This window comes from Podarcis filfolensis (assembly GCF_964270895.1).
Source record: "Podarcis filfolensis genome assembly, chromosome: 12".
NCBI classification, from domain to species: domain Eukaryota; kingdom Metazoa; phylum Chordata; class Lepidosauria; order Squamata; family Lacertidae; genus Podarcis; species Podarcis filfolensis.
Genome location: NC_139614.1, coordinates 44,799,078 through 44,820,029, shown reverse-complemented (window position 1 = coordinate 44,820,029; position 20,952 = coordinate 44,799,078). Strand labels below are relative to the sequence as shown.

Genomic DNA, 20,952 nt, shown 5'->3' with positions numbered 1-20,952 from the left:
AGACTCTACCAATTCAGTGATCCCTAGACGGCTTGTTGTATTATTGAAAAGTGCATAGGAGAAATTTAAACAGGGGAAACTTGACCTATTTCTGTGCTATTTTCACTAAAAAACAGAAACAAAACTTAGAGTGCTGCTTGAGGTGAGAGTCTCTTAACAGAACATTGCTTCCTACAATTATTTCAGGGGAGTTCAGACAAATAGGTAGAGTCTCATTGTGAGACTTTTGAGAGCTGAGTGTTCATTTGGACCCTGGGTGAGAACCCGGAGGCTGAATGTGTGTCAGAAGGAAAAGGAATTGATGTTGATTTTATATATATTAGTAGTTTAGGATTAATGTAACATTTCTGTACGAAACTGTTTATTATTGTAATATTTTGTTCTGTTGTCGCTTCAGTTTTTTTGTACACCACTTAAGAGATATTTTTTCGACATATTAAGCAGTATAGGAATTAAATAATCAAATAACAGAATAATATTTAGGAGCACTGTGTTGTAATGGTATAATGTAGTATTTGAGTCATACAGTAATCTTCTATATGAAGCTGCCTTTTACTGAAATATTGGTTCGTCTAGTCAAAACATGTCTACACTGGCTGACACCCGCTCTCCAGGGTCTCAGGCAAATTTGTCCTGGCCCTGTTGCTATCGGAGGACAGAGCCACATCATTTAAAACGCATTCAACACACATTTGGAGCACATTACTTCCCCCAAAGAATCCTGGGAAGTGTGGCTTGCCCCTTACAAATACACACTTCTCAGTACCCTCAACGAAGTACAGTTCCCCTTTGGGGGAAGTCGAGGGCTTTAAATATGTGTAAGATGATGATGATGATGATGATGATTTGTACCCTGCCCATCTGGCTGGGTTTCTCCAGCCACTCTGGGTGGCTTCCAACAAAGATTAAAAATACATTAAAATGTCACATATTAAAAACTTCCCTAAACAGGGCTGCCTTCAGATGTCTTTTAAATGTCAGGTAGTTGTTTATCTCTTTGACATCTGATGGGAGGGCATTCCACAGGGCGGGTGCCTGGACCTCAGTGTCCGGGCAGAACAATGGGGGTGGAGATGCTCCTTCAGGTATACTGAAGGATGCACTTTTGAATATATGGTGTGGATCTGCCCTAAAAATATTTCACTGCAGATCCTGGGGACTGAACCATGGGCCTTCTGTATACACGATACATTGACTTGTACTTTGCACTCCTCCCTCCTAAAGCAAGGGCAACCACTTCAGTATTTATTACAGATGGCACATTCTTTGTCCAGGAAACTGAGTGGATTAATTTAAATCCAGGCGAGTTAAAACCATTATTTAAATTGCCAAGAAAAAAAATGATCTAAGGTTGCGATCCCTTTACACACCTACCTTGCAGTCCCTCTGAACTCATTGGGACTCACTTCTGACCTGGTGTGCGTTTGACTGTACTGTAAGCCATTGATTTAAATCAGTTTTGGCATTGCATACTTCATACATTTCCTGAACAAGGATGTGTACTAATTAGTTGTAACAATATGTCATAGTACGTTATAATCATTAAAAGATATTGGTTTGCAACTGAGTAGAACCTTTTATACAATCTAGGAACAGAATCCAGTCTTGGAGCAGATATAAAATAGACCCAGATTGTAAGTTTCATTCCGTGCAGTAGGAGAGTTGCACGCATGGGGTACAACTCGTCTTCAGTTTATGGGATTGGTGGGGGGGGGGGAGTTAGGATCCAAGCCTTAGCCTAGGTGCCACCAACTTTATGCACCAACTCCCATTGGCATTTCACGGCACAGTTGCATCACATGACAGCATGGGTGCAGGGAACAGCCTTCGCTGCCATTTTGTTGCTGTGGGTTTGTTCTTAAGCCCCCCCCCCCAAATCTTTTTGTCATCTTGTCGTGCTTGATTTCCCCCTCCCTCCGCAGCTTTTAATCAGTAGACGCTGCTCCGTTGCTAAACTCTCTCCACTACTTAAATATAGTGAGAGGCAATCAGTACCCAATTACATATCTTCATATTAACTAATGAATTGCCTTTTTAGATATGCCACCACAGTTTAATAATAAATTTAATATCTGGATCTGATGTTTTTAAGTAATAACAATCTGAATATGTTGCCGAAGCTTATTATGTGCCGCTTAATTTGTATTGATGAAAACTTGTTAAAATTAAAAACGTTATGAGGTGATTTGTTTTTCCCTCATAGTGGTGGAAAAACCAAACAAAACAGCTTTTCTCTAAGATTTTACCAATAAAAATTATTCCTAGTAATTACTGTGCCAATCTTGTGCTGAATTAATGAAATTCTGCGATAGGGCTGCTCATTTACTGCTTCTTAAAGCAACTCCCAAATTACAGGGGGGAAATGTCTTCTTTTTTTTATGATGTGTTTGTCTCCCGCCTTCCTCGTGTATTTAAACGATGGCTCCAGCTCATGTATTTTTGGACTGTAGTGCTGGTGCCATTAAAGATAAATCACTAAAATGGCACCATTTTGCCGTTCTGGTAGATAATGAATTGGTGACAGATATTTCTGAATTCCGTTTTGAACGTTCACTCATATTCTCATTTAATTATGTGAAGCATTGTAACTAATCACTGCACTTTCAAAGATCTCACTAGAACAGGGATGTCAACCACCGTGATCTGGCTGGCTTCCAGGCTGGGTAATTATGTTCTGCCATTCTGAATTCCTCCCGCAGTTTCGACTGGATGTTACGACAATTATTTATTTACACTGAACACATATGAATGCTGGCTGCTTGCAGCGCGGTACTGCTGCACAAAAGCGGCAAAAATCCCAGCTCCCTAATAATTTTAAATTTTGTCTATAAAAAGAGGCGGAAAGAAGAGGTAGGGTTTCAGAAGATTGCGAGCGGGGAGCATGTATGGGGATCCTTTACCCACGTATAAAATGGAGGAAGAATACATTAGAAGGAAGGAGAACACATTCTTAATCATTAAAGATGCATGAATTTGAACAGGACAAAACGATAAGGGGAAACGGAAAGGGCCGCTTTATGGAGAGAATGATAGAAGCATATACTTTTATAAACTTGATGACTGTGTTCATGTAACTTCCTGGGCTGGCACCATCAGGGAGGAGAGAGATTCCACCCTCAGAAGCCCAAGTCACCTAACATGCATTGTGACCTAACACTCACTTCTTCAGCCTGTGTAGGGGTAGTATCCTGGCAACCTGTGTCAACTGGGCCAAATAATCTTATGGCTCCTTAAGGGCTGGCCTATACAGTGGTACCTCAGGTTAAGTGCTTAATTCATTCCAGAGGTCCGTTCTTAACCTGAAACTGTTCTTAACCTGAAGCACCACTTTAGCTAATTGAGCCTCCTGCTGCTGCTGCACCACCGGAGCACGATTTCTGTTCTCATCCTGAAGCAAAGTTCTTAACCGGAAGCACTATTTCTGGGTTAGCGGAGTCTGTAACCTGAAGCGTATGTAACCTGAAGCGTATGTAACCCGAGGTACCACTGTACATGCAGCTGAATGAAGGTGGTAGAATAGATGGAATCATTGCAGGTTGCAAGTGGGAATAATATTTTTTTTAATGTTCCCTCATGTTTTGGGAGGAGCACACGTAGGTTTCCTTCCCAGCTCTCTTCTGGCTCTGCTAGTTTTCTTATTTTCAGGAATATTCCCCCCCCCCCCCACAGGGAAGGATTAAAAAATGATGCCTCCCCTGCCTTCATCTGAAATTTTATCATCCATTCTGCCAGTTCTTCAGGGCTCCGCCACTGCATTACTGCCTTCCTTCTCATGCAGATCAAGCTATATTGGATATCCGGCCGTGAACTTTCATAGGGTACAACCCACAGCATCAATCACATGTCATGCATCTTATTTGATATTCATAGCTGTGGTGGTCATATCTGTACACTGCCGTGAATTCTGATATGCAATGGGGTGGTGCAAAAAAAAAAAATGTCTTAAATAAATAGAAATATCTGCCAGAAACTAGATGGCATGGCTCAGATTTTGTGATGTTAACAAGGGAGATTCCACATTTGTACTGTATTTAACAATTACCTTTTATTCTTCAAGAAAATTATAGAGGGTGCTTTTTACAAAGAAAATAGATAAATATCTGGAAGCAAGCAATGTTTCTCACCCCTTGCCTATCCTTCCTATTAACCTGATGCAGTGCAATTCTGTGCATGTCTCCTCAAAAGCAGGCCTCACTCGGTTCAGCAGGGTCTACTCCCAAGAGTAAGTTTGCTTAGAATTGCATTCTTACACACTTGGTCCATCTAACCCAGAATTGTATAAACAGGCTAGCATTGGTTCTCCAGGTCCTCAAGCCAGAGGTCTTTCCCAGTCTTCCTTCCTGCGACAACAAGATTTAGACCTTAGGACTTCTGTTTGCAAAACATGCCCTCTGTGGGTTTCGTCATAAGAACCTTCCACTTGACAGTTAGCTAAAAAGCCATCAAAAGCTGGTGATACTAAATGAAAGCAAAAGAAATCCACAAATGTAAATCGGGAGAAGCTTCACCAAGTTTGAAAATGCAATGACTATTTACGAAGCAAATCCCGATTGTATTAAGTTCGACTTAAAAAGCTGTTTCTTTGGATGTGAGCTGTGCAGTTGTCTGTGTGCCTTGGCTTTTTGCCCAGGTTACACGTTTCCTTAATGATAGGGGTTTGATCCAGAGCAGTAGAGCATGAGCAAGGATACACGATTTGCACGTGCATCAACAGGATGAAAGGCCTAATTAAATGGGTGTTGCATGCATGTGAATGGGATTTAAGCAGTCCCAGATCTGTACGTGGCAATCAGCTGCTGGCAAAGAACAGCCCCTTTCTCCTGGTGCATTGCATGATCCACTTTGGAACTTTTTGTATCGAGATCTTTATTTGAATAATAGTAGGAACAACATGCTGTGCCTGTTCCCATATTCACAGATGAAAAAGCACAAATGATAAGCGGAGTTTGAGAAACTAATATGTGTTTTTGTTTTGAACTACTGTCCTAGTAATTTGTGGCTGCAAGTGATTTTTGTTCATGTGTTTTTAATACCATTATAATTTTATTTTGGGGGCCACTTATCTGCTCATATCTTAAAGAAGGATGTGTAAGTAAGGCTTCAACCTTATGTTTGCATAGCAGGGAGCAAGTTCCATTGAAAGTGTGACTTAGCTTTTGAGTAAATGTGCATAGGATTGTATTGCATGCCTGGAATAGATCTCATTTTTTTTTAAAAGATATTTATTAAAGTTTCACAAAAACATAAGTTTACAAAATGAAAAAGGTCATATAAAAAGAAAAAGATACAAAAAAGAGAACATAGAAAAATACATAAAAAAGAAAAAAGAGGAATAAAAATACAAAAGACAAAAGACAAATAGCTAAAAAAAAGAATTAAAAACAAATCCGTTTTTTGTAACTTTGAACTCCTTAGCTTATTTCCTTGGCCTCCTCACACCTCCCCTTTTTGTATTCCCATTTAAATAATCAAATCAGCAAATCCTTACCCTCTTTCGTTTATCTTAACTCTGTATCTTAACATATCATAACTCTATATTTTCATCCATTATCAATTCATTTTTGCATATTCTTATTAACTTTGTTGCTAATGCCACTTATTTTCAATCCAACATCCTTCTAACATTCACTAATTTTACAGTATTTCTGAAGATAGTCTTTAAATTTCTTCCAGTCTTCTTCCACCAACTCTTCTCCCAGGTCTCGGATTCTGCCAGTCATTTCCGCCAATTCCATATAATCCGTCACCTTCATCTGCCACTCTTCCAGGGTGGGTAAATCTTGTGTCTGGAATAGATCTCGGCACTTCTTCTTGATAAAGATTTAAGGGTGGACATTGCACTGGATTAGTCTAATGGATTAGTCTTATTGCTCAAGACTCGTTTCAGATGTTACCGTTCACTTACTCGCATCTTAGACCTAGATAACATATGAGAAGGGTGCTTTGATCTGATAATCCAGACTTGGGTCTGGATTTACTTATAACACGTGAGAAACTAGATCAGTTACAATAAATGTTACTCCTGCCTCCTTAAAACCTGCATTGAGTAAAATCCAGTGACCAAGACTCCATGGGATTCATTATAGTCCTTCCTGTTATGGTATATAAGTTGCAAATTCTAAATTTACTAGGGAGTCTTTAAATTTTGATTGGGAACTTTTCTGAAAGCTATGTGGTTCATTAGTGTTTGCTTACATACCAATGCAGGAATAGTTTATTCCATTTATATGGCTTCCTGTTGAAAGCCTGCACACATTTTTAAAAACTGCCTTCCTTCCCCATTTTTCTTCAAGAGTACAGGGCAGCCCACAACAGCTAAAATTGAAGGGTTCGTGGTGTTGGAGAGGTGCATCTCAAAATACGACATTTCGGGCAGCCAAAATAAAAGGTTCTGTAAGGCAAAATTGTTGAAATAATTTCTGTACTAAAGCTACTGGAACGTGGCCAACAAATATACATATATACATATTTAAAAGATCTTAATGTGTCAGCAAATGAATAAATCTGTTATAACTAAAACAGGCAATGTTGGAGAACTATTTGTGAATAACCTTACTATAACCTTGGAAGAGTGTTACGGATTAATGAGTGTAAGGCCAGGGCTAGGGAGCCTCGGTTTCAAATCTCGGCTCTTCCATAAACCTCAATGGTTGAACTTGGTCCAGTCACTCTTTTTCAGCCTAACCTATTTCATAGGATTGTTGTGAGGTTAAAAAGTGGATTGTATGAGGTGTGTACGCCAGTCTGAACTCCTTTGAAGAAAGGCAGGATAAAACTGGAATGAAGAAAACATATAGGTCAAGGTGTGACCAAAATAGGAACAGAGTTGTCTTGAACCACAGCAAGAGTCAGGGGAAAGCAGCGATAAGACTAAAGAAAGGTCTGGAACTGCAACTATAGTCCTGTGCAAAAAATGATCTTGGGAAACAAACTAAACCCGAAGGCCTCAGGCGAAGTACAGTGGTACCTTGGTTTAAGAACAACTTAGTTTATGAACAACTTGGATTAAGAACGCTGCAAACCCGGAAGTAGGTGTTTTGGTTTGTGAACTTTGCCTTGGAATATGACCATGTTTTGCTTCCTGTTGAGTGTGTTCCATTTGTAAATTGAGTCCTCTGCTGCTATGGGAAAGCACGCCTTGGTTTATGAACGCCTTGGTTTAAGAACGGACTTCCGGAACGGATTAAGTTCCTAAACCAAGGTACCACTGTACCAAATATCAGTGATCTGTTTACTATCTACAAGATGAGTTTGCTGAACAAATGTTGAGTGCTTTAATCTTTGACACCTGTTGTGGATAGGCAGGTGCCTAGATCCAGACTTCCCAACCTCTAAAAACAAGTGGTCATAGCTGACAACACAAACCACCCATGTGGTGGGCAAGAAGTATCATGCAGGCATCTCCTTGATGCCGAATATAGATATCCTGCCCACTACTTCACTTGACACACATTTCAACTTTTTGCAGATGGTTGGACTGCATCCAGAAGGTGGTGGTTGTCTCTAGGGACCTTGGTAGGACAGGGATCAAATTGCAACCTTTTCATGCAGCTGGGTATTCACTGTGAGCTTCTTCCTGCATGTGTCTCAGCTGGGAGTGGAGTCAAATCTCGGCGTTCAGTAATTATCCCTCTTAGCAGTTAAAGCTCCATTTTAAGATCTATAACCTGTCTGAGTTGGTCAGTCCTCTACGTGGGTGGCCAAACTCCATCAGGGGATTGTGGCATACCTTGGCTAGGGCACAGAGTACAGGTGGGCTCTGTGTGTGGCCCCCAACACAACCTGAAGCTGCGTTGTACCTTCCCATCAGAGTTTCTTTCAGTTTTTTCCTAACTTGGCTGGGTTGTGTGTGGGGGCGAAATACTGCAGCCATATAACACCTTGCTTGAGGAATTTGTAGCCAGGGCCAGTCTGCTACCTGGTCAAGTTCAAGGTGTTGGTGCTAACATATGAAGCCCTTTCCAGCTCAGGACCCTTAACTTGAAGGATCGCCTTATCCGTTCAGTGTTAGAAACTGAGATATGAAAACTAGGAGCTAAATGGCACCTTAGACCTAGGTTATGGGCGCAACAACGGAATGTCTAGGAACACTTTTTTAATGACAAGAATACAAAGCTGAAAATGAACGAACTGCAGCTAAATTTTTATGTTCATTTTTCACATGGTCTAGTCCCTCCCCTGCCTACCCCCCCTAATATTCTTAAGAGGGTCTCTTCTCAAGTCTTCAGAGAGTAGCTAGAAGTGGGGAGGCAGAAAAAGGCCCTCCTTTCCTTCCACTCTGCAGTTTTAATCTGAAATCTTAGCCACGGTCTTGCGCCCAGAGCTCAGAAACTGCTCACGCTAATGAAATTCCCTGACGCAAAAAACACCTAGAACAATGGGAGTTTCGAACACTTTATCCCTTATATATCCAGTAGGTCACTGCGGTCTGCTGGAGAGCTTTTCCTGCAAGTTCTAAAGATATCAGAAGCTCACTCCACAGTAACACAAAGCAGGGCTTTCTGTATGGCTGCCCCCATCAAGAGAAACTGAAGACATTTCCCCCTGACAGATTTTCAGTTTGATGAATGAGTCTCTGCCATGGGTGTCTATTTTGTATTGGTTTTTTGTGTTTATTTAAAATATATCTGTTTGTTTGGGTTTTGTGTTGTTTTCACTCTTTCTCCGCTAGTTTTGTTGTGCATCACTTTGAGACGTGTGCGTTGAGTGTGATTAAGTAAATCATGTACATATTGCACATTACCATTGTTTGCATAATGTATGTAGTCTAAAAACATAAAGGTAGTTAGTACAGCCCCTGTTTGCTTGCACGATTTCTATTCTTGACCTCACCTGGACATGCAAATTGCAGCAATTTCTGCTCTCATTTCTGTTTCTGATGAAGTTCTCTGACATCCTACTTAACAGTTGGTGCTAAGAAAACATACAGATCTGTAGGTCCGTAGAAACATCAGTAATACATGGCATGTTGGGAACTTCAATTCCTCCTTTTTTCTGCTTCAGTCTGGAACCATGACTGTACCAAAATCAAGATATCTGTTTTTGTCTCTCTCTTCTCCCCGCTCCAAAATACACACTCCTTCCCTCTCTTTCCTCTACTTTGATAAATAGACATTTGCTCTCCTTTGCACCCAGGGATAGCCAAATATGCACATATGTAGCATCCCAAGACACATCCAGTCACAAGTCTGCACACATGTGGACCATCCTCTCAAATATATACATGGGCCCATTTCTCCCTTCAATCAATAGCTATGGATGGAAGCAGGGAAGTAGCCTTTGATGTTCTGTAGAAGGCAGACAAAAGCACTTCCTCTGCAATCCTTTTTTTTCTCTCTCCCCCTCCCCTCATTCCTGTCCATTCTCTGAAGCCACAGCCAGTTCCACCTTGGAACAAGCATTGATACACATCTTAAGGTGTATGAACACTGAACGACAAAGCTGCATGTTGTAGTCTTGTTTTAAGAACCTGTTTCTATTGACAAACAAATTCTGGGCTTGGTAATAGGATGAAATGCAATCCTCAAAAACAACAACACCCCAAGCTGCTTGATAATAATTTGACATATATGATGTTGTATTGCAAGCAGCATCCCTCAGGAGGAGATTTTGGGCCAGATTCAACGAAATGGTGGCTCTTGTGGGAGCAGTGAGTCCTGCTAGGGCAACAGGAATTCCCTCCCAAATTGGCTCTGGGGGTCAAGAGAAACCCCAGAGCAGTGTGTTGCAGCAGGTGAGCAGAAAAGCTTGCATTTGACAGCATGGTCGCATTAGCACACAGCTGAATTCCTTCTTTTGGATCCACTTCAATCCGTTTCTGTTCCATTGTTGGCCCCTCTCTCTGGATTGTTTGTGAGAAAGCCGAAACAGGTTTATTTCATAATTTGTCATCATCTCTTGCCCTTCAGGGCTTGCAGCAACTGTGGTTTTCCACAAAGTGAGGTGTGACACTTGGCTGGGTTGCAGCCGTTTCAACTCTGGGTCGTATTGGTAAGCTGCATCTTAAAATTTGCTGAAAAGCAAAAGGCTCCGTGCTGTGGCTTTCTGTCCTTGCAGAGAAACGGTCAGGAGCCATTGCTATAGCAGTACACCATTGTGACGGGTTGCTCTGTACCAGTGTTGTGAGCCAGGGCATGGTACTACTGCAAAATGGTGGGTTGATTCTTTTGCAGTTAAATGGCTGTAAGTAAGACATGGAAGAAGTGGTGTGGCCAAAGAATTATAAATATTTTACTTACACCCCACGGAAGAATATTTTTGGTGTCCTGTTTATGAATATATTAGCAGCCTCGTACCTAGTGCTGCTCTGTAACTTGAAGAAACAAAAAAAATCAGTGCATCCAGTTGTATCCAAACATAGACGAAAACCTGCTCCTCGATCTCGAGCCACCATGCAGAATTTGGTTACCTATCCAAATGCATAATGAACAAGCAACTTTCTGTCCTGTGGTCCATCTTGCCCAGTTCTGTCTACTGTGATTGCTTGCAGTTATTCAGGATCTCAGGTAGAGGTTCTTCCTAGATCTCCTACCTGGAGAACTTCCTAATAGCAAGGCGTGTGTTCCACCACTGAGCTATGGCCGCTTCACAACCCAAGCGCCCAGTAATCTGACAGCAGCCTGTTTTAGCAAACACTTAGCACAAAGTAGCCAATGTGATGAACTACAGCCGCCTCAATCCTGACTGCTGACATGCTGGTGAGAATTGGGAGTCCCAACATCTGGAGGGCACCACATTGGCTACCGAAGGCACAGCAGTCCTTTCCTCCTAGCCTGCTCTAGCCACTCTCTGCACTGCCAGTTCTGTATTTTAAATATTCTTGCATGAAGATACTTTTTCTTTTCTTTATCTGTTGCAGGCTTAAAAACTGAAAGTTTTCTTTTTCCCGTTTTGGTATAATGTGTGTCAAAACACACAGGACAGGGTGATGCAAAGGCAGCCTAACAAAGAGCAGCAGTGCCTATTTTTTTACTCCTGCAAGCAAGCAAGCAAGCCTGGGCCTCTGTTTAGCACGTTCTTCATTCTGATAGTTTGGTGTTAGGAACCTTTCTCCCTGGTCTGGCTGATTTCCCTGTAGTTTCTGCCTTTAGCCAGAACCTGCCTGAGTCCTGGTCTGGGGAAAAGGCGGGATATAAAAAAATAAAATACAACAACTATAATAATATATCTCTAAGGTCCCAAATATAAGCATTGACTCTGCAGATCTACTTTCAGCCATTTGTTGTTATCCCATTCCTGTTCATGATACCCACACCATGCATTTAGAGCACATGGCTTTCCCCCAGAGAGTCCTGGGATATGTAGTTTACCGCTCACAGAGCTTCAGTCCCCAGCACCCTTAGCAAACTACTGTCTCTTAGCAAGCTACTGTCCCAGGATTCATTGAGCAAACTGATGTGCTTTAAATGCGTGGTGTTGATGCAGTCCTGTGCATTTTGCCTCCCAGGCGGCATTCAGGTGTGGAATCTTATTGCGTATGTTTCACTGGTTATAATGCTAGCGCTTCTATCCTGATCTTAACGTTCCTTTTGCACTGCAGTAGCTGCTGTGTTATGGAACTGTGACTCTTTGATTGATATGCTGCCACATCTCACAAAATTTTAAATGGCAGGAAAGAACTGGGTACTGGGATACTGCTCCACATTTCATCATATCAGGAAAATTACAGTGCAACCTTCTGCAATTTTCCAAGTTAAAAGGGTTGCAAACAATTCCTCCCCCCCTCCCCAGATTTCCAGAAGGGGCTTTTACATCACATGAAACAGGAAGATATAAAGAAATGTTGGGAAGGTGGAATAAAATGCCATCTGAACGCAACCCCAGTAAGCCCTTATTTGCTGTTATGGCAGGATTTAAGATTTTGTTTTGTCCCTATTAGAGTAAGTAGCGCGTGCGCGCACACACACACACACACACACAATGGAATAAATTCTTCTTCCACATAATTGAAGGGAATTTGCTTTCACAGGATCTTGTGATGGTCAATAGCTTAGGTGACCTTAAAAAATGGGGGGGGGGGGAATAGATGCGAAAAAGCACTAAAAAATTTCTTTGAAAAGGGAAAAGGATTAGACTAGTTGCATGAAATCAGATCCACCAACAACTGTTGCCATGATGGGAATCAGAAGTTGCCACGGTATTCCTGCCCTATGGATGAATTTTCTTCCAGAGGCAACTCGGCCTCCCAAATAAATAAAAAAGGCATTATAGACAGAACAAAGCTGTAAGATCAGCAGATGCATCATAGCCCTGCAGTTGCTGGTTCAGGTGACTGGCTTGCGTTTGTAAACTCACATGGCTGTCATTTGATTCCATTTTTTCCTCTCCTTGTTCCTGTCTAGTATCCCAGCATCTCTGACGTCTGCATAAATCATTGGCCTTCATCATCATAAGCCCCTGACAATTTTTGAAGTAGGTGTTTCTTTTGTTCTTGCAATGTTGTGTGTTCTTGTCAGCGGCCCCTTTGCCTAGGATTAGATAACCTCACGTATATAAAATCCAGTTGCGAAGGAGTTCACCTACTGATCACTTCCTGCTCTCAGTTCAGTGCCCACTATTGTATTCTAATCAATAATCTGGAGTGCAATCAGGAGCAATGTTCAGAATTCACCAGGTGCATTTTGCACCTGGCTATCGGCCACCTGCTCCCCATTGAAGATGCCCCATTGCCAGGATGGTACCTGACGTCTCCACCATCTGGAGGTGCATGCCAGGGGATCCTTGGATCCTGACTGTTTTCACACGCTAACAGCGCATCCTTTGGAATTCTATCTGGGTTATTTTATCTGCACAATCGGAACGAATTTCAGGAACAAAAAAATGGTATTGAAAAATACAACTTTCGAGCTACCTGGCCCCAAAATGGCAGTTAGACATTCTGTTTAAACCCTGGTTCAAGGCACCATTTGGCACCTATATATCTGAGTTTCTAACACTGCTATAAGGAGCCAGGTTTCTGGAGGGAAGCCATATGTTAGGGGTGACAGATGCCAGGCTTCTCTGGGCAAACTGACTAGAATCTTCCTTGTCCAGGATTACGAACAATAGTGTAAGCATATACTGAAGGTGGCTGTACAGTAGTACCTCTGGTTGCAAACGGGATCCATTACGGAGGTCCGTTTGCAACCTGAAAAGAACACAACCCGCGTCTGCGCATGCGCGGGTCACGATTTGCCTCTTCTGCGCATGTGTGTGACGTCATTTTGCTCATCTGCGCATGCGTGAGTACCTTTGGGTCGCCCCGGGATACAACCTGAAAACGCGCAACCTGAAGCAAACGTAACATGAGGTATGACTGTACAGTGGTACCTCGGGTTAAGAACTTATTTCATTTTGGAGGTCTGTTCTTAACCTGAGGACCACTTTAGCTAATGGGGCCTCCCACTGCCACCGTGCCACCGCTGCACGATTTCTGTTCTCATCCTGAAGCAAAGTTCTTAACCCGAGGTACTACTTCCAGATTAGTGGAGTCTGTAACCTGAAGCGTATGTAACCTGAAGCGTCTGTAACCAAGGTACCACTGTGTATAACAACCAAAACAATGCCAACAGCATTGGGATGGGTGGGTGGGAATCTGCTCTTGTCGAACTGTCCTCCAACTCCTGGTCAACTTTACTTTTTATGTGATTCATCTGTTTAGGCATTTTAAAGCTCTGAGCCGCCTTGGGTGCCTTGACAGAAAGGTGGTACATAAATGCAAATACACTGTTGTATGGAACGCAACGTTTAATATATACTGATAGAGGAATAATCCTCCGAGGCACTTAACATTAAAATACACGTGCCACAGTGAAACAAACAATTGCATATGATAAGGGGCAACTGTGAAAAGCATGAGGCAGAACTGTGGTTGTTGGAGACAGGCTAAACGTGGATAACAGAGACTGCAGGAAAAACCCCTCTGTAGCAGCTCATGCAAACACATTTTAAAGACTATAATGCGAACCAGATCCTCTGATCCGAAGAGGCAACAGGACCGCTGTGGGCATTCAACTGTCTGTTGAGTGACCAAAGAGACATTGTTCTAGATATAGGTAGGTAGCCGTGTTGGTCTGCCGTAGTCAAAACAAAATAAAAAAAATTCCTTCTAGTAGCACCTTAGAGACTGACTAAGTTTGTTATTGGTATGAGCTTTCGTGTGCATGCACACTTCAGAAACACACTTCAGTGTATCTGAAGAAGTGTGCATGCACACGAAAGCTCATACCAATAACAAACTTAGTTGGTCTCTAAGGTGCTACTGGAAGGATTTTTTTTTATTATTTTGTTTCAAAGAGACATTGCGACAGTCTTAGCCAACCTGGTGCCCTTCAGACATTTTGGCTATGCTGGCTGAGGCTGATGGGGTTTGTAGTCCAGAATGGAGGCTGCAATAAGTTAGGGTTGCCATACGTCTGGAATTTCCTGGACATAGCCGGAATACAGTAGTCGGAATCAAGTGTGTAGGGAGAAATGGCTGGGGAAATCTGGACGTATGGCAGCCCATGTCTAGTTTTTGCCGAATTTCCTTAAAGCTGAACAACTTTTGCATCCGGTGTTTTACTTTTTGAAAGATGGCAACCCAAAATAAGTGGTGTTAGTTTACTCTCTCGGGAAAGTTTTTATCCTGAGGCGTCCATTCAGACCTACAGTACTTGCTCACATTACGAAACACATTTGCACAATGCTATCTTCTTGTTTTAAATATTGAAACAATGTTACTCGAATTGCCATTTTGTATATTAGCTGGTACCTTTTTCCTAAGCAATGGCATGGGAATGCGAGTTACAAAGTTGAATGTGCATTACATAAACTGATTTCGTGTTGCGTGGTTGGTCCTGCAAAGACAGCAGACCTTGAAGTTGTTTTGCTATCATTTTTTTCAGCAAGATAGCCTCCCTTAACACATACACACCCCTTTTGAGTTTCCAAAATCTGAAGCTCACAAAAATGAATTTGCTCTTTTAAAAAATGAGATTTTCCCATAATACAGTGAAATTGCGAAAACAAACAAACCTTTATTTATTTATTTATTTGTTTATTTATTTATTTATTTATTTATACAAACATACATACATACATACATACATACATAACATACATACCCCGCCCATCTGGCTTGGTTTCCCCAGCCACTCTGGGCGGCTTCCTACGAAAGGTTAAGAATACATTAAAACATCAGTCATTAAAAACTTCCCTAAACAGGGAAGGAGAACAACAAAACAAAGGAGAAAAACAAGAAGAAAAGAAACAAACAATAGAAATAAAGAGAGGAAATATAGAGAAAGAAAAAATAAAATAAATCAAAAGAAAAGAAAGTTTAGCAAAAAAATACAGAAAAGGAACTTCTGATTTTCCTTCTGTTTACATAAAAGAATAAAATATGATTACTTAAAACCTTCGGTCCATGCGAACATCCATCTTCTCCACTTTCAGTTAAACAGTACTGTATTTCCTTTAAGTTAAAGTGTCTCAGAATCAATCATTTCTTTTTCCCCAGGAAAAGTCTGAGATGGGGTCCCTAATTGTTATTATTATTAATAAATGTTAGCCATATTTTATCTCTTATTGATTCCCAACACTATTACTCCATACTGAGTGAGAAGATGTTGCTTTTAGGGAGTAGGGGAGCAAGTCGTTAAGCCCCGGGATGCACAAATGCCACCAAACCTGTTTAGAGGATTTTTGGGTATCAGTCACTGATATTAAAATTTAAGAAGACTGTGTTGATTCTCTAGGGTGTCACTTTCCTGATCACAGCAGTTTATAGATTCTAAAAGGGGATCTGTTCATCTGTTGCAGGGGGGGAAAAGAACAAATAGTCTTGTGGCACATTGCAGATTGACAAATTTTATTATGGTATGGACTTTATGTGAGTCGGGAGGGGGAAGCTGTATTGGGTTCAGAGGGAAATGTCCAGAAAGTAGCAGTTCAGTTGGAGCTAGAATAAAATAAGCACAGTGATCCTTTACAAGAGCACCTAAAATATGCAATAAAAAGCAATAGATGGTTTGTAAATGGATGTAATAGATATTTAAAATTATTGGGTGGTTTTGATGTCAGGTTGTTTTTTTTATTGGCTTTTGCGGATGGATTATTCTGCCTTTATTCAGCTGATTTATTTATTTATTCTTTTATCTATAACATTTTTATCCTGTTCTAAAGCCAAAGAAAGGCTCCAAGAGCGGTTTACAGACAGACAGTCGCTGCCTCAAACTTACAAACTGAAAGACATAGTTCTCCTTCCTTAATTAAATTGAAATTCTGTTATGAAGCCTATGAGCTTTGATATAGCCTAAGACAAATGCGGGTGGAGCTCTGGGTTAAACCACAGAGCCTAGGACTTGCCGATCAGAAGGTCGGCGGTTCGAATCCCCGCGACAGGGTGAGCTCCCGCTGCTCAGTCCCTGCTCCTGCCAACCTAGCAGTTGGCAGTCAAAGTGCAAGTGGATAAATAGGTACCGCTCCGGTGGGAAGGTAAACGGCGTTTCCGTGTGCTGCTCTGGTTCACCAGAAGCGGCTTAGTCATGCTGGCCACATCACCCAGAAGCTGTACACCGGCTTCCTTGGCCAATAAAGCAAGATGAGCGCCGCAACCCCAGAGTCGGCCACGACTGGACCTAATGGTCAGGGGTCCCTTTACCTTTAAGACAAATGTTTCAAATGCCAGGAATAAGTCAGTCCCTGCCCTCAGAGAGAGGAGGCCCAAAATCGGCAGAGAGGCCCTCTTGTGTCATCTCTGCCTTTCCCTCTCCTACAGCCTGATGGACTGGCAGCTTTAGATGACATTTATTGGGGTAAAAACCACATATTGCTTCTAATGAGGCCACATACCAAAGTTCATTTCCTGTTGGATTTATGGAGCTTCATACATAGTCTTGCCCTGGATTCTATCTTCTGTATATTGTCCTTTTGCATCCTGCCAGCATACAGAATGCTCGAATTGCAGTTGGAACTTCCAGAGTCCTGGTGAAAATTTTGTTTAACTTCTCTTCTCCACCGGCTGCAATCCGGAGAAATACACTGGTCTGACTTGTTTGTGTAGTGCAGGCATAGGCAAACTCGGCCCTCCAGATGTTTTGAGACTTCAATTCCCATCATCCCTGACCACTGGTCCTGTTAGCAAGGGATGATGGGAGTTGTAGTCCCAAAACAGCTGGAGGGCCAAGTTTGCCTATGCCTGGTGTCGTGGGACTTTTCCCAACCAAGCTTGAGTAATATTTCCTTTTCTCTCTTACTCCCCCAACAAATTCCCAAAGGGGTCTTTGCAGCTTAGGAATGCTTTAAAAGCCTTTGAAGCCAAAGCGGGAAGCCATGGAGCAAGGAAGCGAAAAAATATGCATATTCTCTTACGTAGATAAAATAGATTGTTGGGTCCTCACCATTTTGATTTATTGATCTTTTTAATCCCTTTCCCCTCTCTCCTGGCTTATTGAATTCTGCTTGACAGATGTCTTTGAATATCTAGCTGGTATAAAGTAATCTGTATATACCCTACGTCACTCCTCAGGATTCTCTGTTTTAAACGGAACTGTGTCCATCAGTCCTTTACTGCTTGTGAATATTTTTGGGTAAGAGGTCTAAATGCATAAAGTTAGTGCTAATAAGACAGATTGGTGGAGGAATGAGAATTTTAGACTATCAAACTATTACAGGATTGGAGGTTTACTTCAGAATTTTAAAGTAAAGGCAATGGCTGATTTGCATAGGGGGTTACATTCCTGACCCCGGGCGGTGTGTGCATAAGACCATTACACTCTGTTACAACCCCGCCCAGTTAGGCTCCCTTTTCTGGCCACTTCCAGGTCTCTGTGATGTGTTCAGTTGTGCGTCAGTCGATTGTTGCCTGGAATGCATGTTATAATGGAGATTATGTGTCAGAACAGAATAATAAGCCAGTATTTAAACATCAAATCTCGTCTTGTGACACCTTAAAGACTTAAGGGTTATAGGATGTATCCAACTAAATTCTAGTGGGCCTTAGTTAGCCATGCCCATTAATTTCAATGGATCTGCTCTGAATGTGACCATCATTGGATGCAGCCCTGACATATTTATTATGGCATAAGCTTTTGTCGACCACAGTCCATTTCATCAGATGAAATCGGCTGTGGCCGGGAAAACTTATCCCACAGTAAAGAGATTCATTATGTGAAGCAGCAAGATAAAGAACTTGGCAATGTGAAGGAGCATCTCGGGCAGTATAAATGGAAAACAGAAAGTTGTTTTTCCCCCTTTGTCTTTCACATAATATTGAGATGGAGTTGGTACCTCTCTTTTGGAGAAAATTATCTGTATAGGGTCCAGTACCAGCTGAAAGAGGTAAACTACCAAGAACTATTGCCTGAAAAGGTAAAAGTATCAAGCTGAGGTCCTACAAACAATATGTGATATTACTGGATGTATGTTGCCAGATGCTCTGAGGGAAAAGGTGTTTATTTTCCAGATCCTGTGAAGCATGAGGCTCTTACTTGAGAGTTTAATCATGTACATATCTATTCAGTAGTAGGTCTTACTGAGTTCAGTGGGGCTTACTTCCAGGTAAGAGTGTCTTGCTGAGAGAACCAAAATTGACAGAGACGTTTATCGCTATTAAAGATGCAGCTTGTGTTCTAAGTTTGGGCATCAGCCTCTGTTTGGCAGTGCGAGGTGTTCCCTAGGTGTTCATCTCATTCCATTTTGTGGTAGCTATGACTTGCAATGCAAGGTCAACTTGATCAAATCCTTACAAGCAAAAAGAGGGCAGTCCTTTTCAAGGCTAAGCGTAGACATTTGATTTCTAAGTGTTCCCCACTCATCTCTTTTCTTTTTGCCCATCTTGCGTTCTTCCCTTGCTGTTGAACTGCCTTCTGTGTCATCTTGGGAAGTTCTTCATAATTCACACCAAATAGAGCTGTCTAAAAAGAAATAGGAAGATGAGCTGATGACCATTGCAGTAGTTTTCTAAACAGCAAGGAGTTAGTCCGTGAACAACGTGAATTTGTGGATAAGAGAATTATTGTTTTCACTGTAAAAATGTCTCCTATTGCCCTAAACTTGTTTTATAGTAGATATTCTACCATAAAGTGCCAATAAAACGTTGCACAATGCAGATGCAAGCAGTTTCATGTTGGCTGTTGGCCAGATATTAACAGCAGATGAATAAATGTTTCCAGTTTGAAGCTGTGAGCTGTTTTAGTTACTGCTGTTTCTTAAATGGAAAGCACAGTTTATTGTTTGCCTTCTAATTTAAATTATAATTGAAAACAATGGAGAAACACAATAAAGTTAAGAACTTGCTTGTAATTTGGACATGCTTGTCTGTATTTTCAGGTTATTCAGTGCGAAGAGCTGATTCAAAAGGCACCCGTGCTTCAGATTTAGAATTTATTTTATGTTCATTAGCAGCGGCAAAAAAAGGCCCCCTGAATGTTTCATATTCTGTAAAAGACAATTCATGTTTGGGATGCTAGAATTTTGGATATATCACTAGTAATAAAATTTGCTGATCGTGACAGCGGTATGACAAATGTGCAGACAAGGACCACTTTTTTGGGAATGAGCATTATAATTACTGTGTTGAATCATCTGAATTGTTCTCTTTAATATTATAAGTATTTTTACTTGAAAACATTTTTTAAAAACATGCATAGGTGAAAATGATGAAAGTTGTGAATGATGGTTGGAATTATTTAATCCTGACTGGAATTAGAACAGGAATGGGAAAACTCTACTATGGACTCCAATGAGATTGTTAGCTGCTTTGAGACTCCTTAAGGCAGGCATCCCTGACCACTGGTCCTGTTAGCTAGGGATGATGGGAATTATAGTCCCAAACATCTGGAGGGCCGGAGTTTGCCTATGCCTGCCTTAAGAGGAGTGAAAGGCGGGTTTTCAAGTCCAAACTCTTCTTCTAACATCAGATTTTCTGTGCGCAGGGATTTTATATTTAACCCGTACTATAAACATGTATTCTATTCTGTACTCATACAGAGTAGTCTTACCAGTCCATTTGTAAGGGGACAGTACAAAGTTCAGTCAAGACACTGCTTTGATGCAGGGTATGTCATGCGTGCAACAAATGTGGGGTAGATAGCGGCCCACTATACAGTTTGAAAGCCATGCATGGAAGGTACTATGCAGATGCATCTTTCCCCAGTGTTGGTAGGACAACAGCCAGAACGTAATGGTGAAACCACAATGGATATTTTTGACACCCCTCTTCCACTTCCCGCTATGATTGTGCAGCACTAAAAAAATAATAATCACATCTTGGTATAGTACTTTCATATAAAATCCGTGTGGTCATGGCTTTCTTTTCCGAGTGTGGTGTAGTGGTTATAAGCGGTAGATTCATAATCTGGGATTCGCTTCTCCGCTCCTCCACATGCAGCTGCTGGGTGACCTTGGGCTAGTCGCACTTCTTTGTAGTGTTTGTTGTGGGGGAGGAAGGGAAAGGGGAATGTTAGCCGCTTTGAGACTCCTTAAAGGTAAAGGACCCCTGACAGTTAAGTCCAGTCGCGAACGACTCTGGGGTTGCGGTGCTCATCTTGCTTTACTGGCCGAGGGAGCCGGTGTTTGTCCACAGACAGTTTTTCCGGGTCATGTGGCCAGCATGACTAACCAGAGCAGCGCATGAAAACGCCGTTTACCTTCCCGCCGGAGTGGTACCTATTTATCGACTTACACTTTGATGTACTTTCGAACTGCTAGGTTGGCAGGAGCAGGGACCGAGGCTCCTTAAAGGGTAAAGGGGACCCCTGACCATTAGGTCCAGTCGTGGCCGACTCTGGGGTTGCAGCGCTCATCTCGCTTTATTGGCTGAGGGAGCCGGCGTACAGCTTCCGGGTCATGTGGCCAGCATGACTAAGCTGCTTCTGGCGAACCAGAGCAGCGCACGGAAACGCCGTTTACCTTCCCGCCAGAGCGGTACCTATTCATCTACTTGCACTTCAACGTGCTTTTGAACTGCTAGGTTGGCAGGAGCAGGGACCG

At 41.9% G+C, this 20,952-nt stretch overlaps 1 protein-coding gene and 1 long non-coding RNA gene across 26 annotated transcripts in view; one reads left to right on the top strand and one right to left on the bottom strand.

The window, feature by feature from the left end:
- Positions 1–13,446, bottom strand: part of LOC310746305 — a 163,912-nt gene extending 150,466 nt beyond the window's left edge. Inside the window, exon 1 of the long non-coding RNA XR_014540605.1 lies at positions 13,399–13,446. This is a non-coding gene — a long non-coding RNA (uncharacterized lncRNA). The remainder of the gene's footprint in view (positions 1–13,398) is intronic.
- Positions 1–20,952, top strand: part of ZMYND11 (zinc finger MYND-type containing 11) — a 101,314-nt gene that overhangs the window by 13,937 nt on the left and 66,425 nt on the right. For 8 of the 25 annotated variants that reach the window (XM_083579644.1, XM_083579638.1, XM_083579650.1 and 5 more), the window contains exon 2: positions 12,342–12,411. The exons of the other annotated variants lie outside the window; for them this stretch is intronic. The gene's annotated coding sequence lies outside the window, so the exon portion shown is untranslated. The remainder of the gene's footprint in view (positions 1–12,341; positions 12,412–20,952) is intronic. 25 annotated transcript variants of the gene reach the window in all.